We start from the raw sequence: 503 nt of genomic DNA on the forward strand, positions 1-503 counted from the left end.
AGAAATATTTTCTTTGTCTCAGGCATTTGTCACTTTAATTTTATTTTTATTTATTTATTATTATTATTTTTTGAGACAGAGTCCTAAGCTGTCACCCTAGGTAGAATGCCATGGCATCACAGCTCACAGCAACCTCCAACTCTTGGGCTTAGGCAATTCTCTTGCCTCAGCCTCCCAAGAAGCTGGGATTACAGGTGCCTGCCACAACTCCTGACTATTTTTCTTGTTGCAGTTGTCATTGTTGTTTAAAATTATGGAATACTTCATGAATTTGCATGTCATCCTTGTGCAGGGGCTATGCTAATCTTCTCTGTATCATTCCAATTTTAGTATATGTACTGCCAAAGGGCACACTGCCACTTTAATTTTATTATGTCTACAATTTTTTTTTTATAATAATGACTACACAATTTTAATGGGGAAATAACAATGCATTGTAAAATTTTAAAAAGAACATATTTTTCTTTCTGGAATAACTTGTTTTTCTTTTCTTTTTTTTTTTT

General features: G+C 33.0%; 1 non-coding gene across 1 annotated transcript; it reads right to left on the reverse strand.

Annotated features, from left to right (window-relative positions):
- Nucleotides 1–247: 247 nt before the first annotated feature.
- Nucleotides 248–352, reverse strand: LOC111722264. Its single transcript, XR_002771112.1, has one exon. It is a non-coding gene; the product is annotated as a U6 spliceosomal RNA (small nuclear RNA).
- Nucleotides 353–503: the final 151 nt, after the last annotated feature.

Source organism: Otolemur garnettii, unplaced genomic scaffold, assembly GCF_000181295.1.
Source record: "Otolemur garnettii isolate 467f Iridium unplaced genomic scaffold, OtoGar3 scaffold00226, whole genome shotgun sequence".
NCBI lineage: Eukaryota > Metazoa > Chordata > Mammalia > Primates > Galagidae > Otolemur > Otolemur garnettii.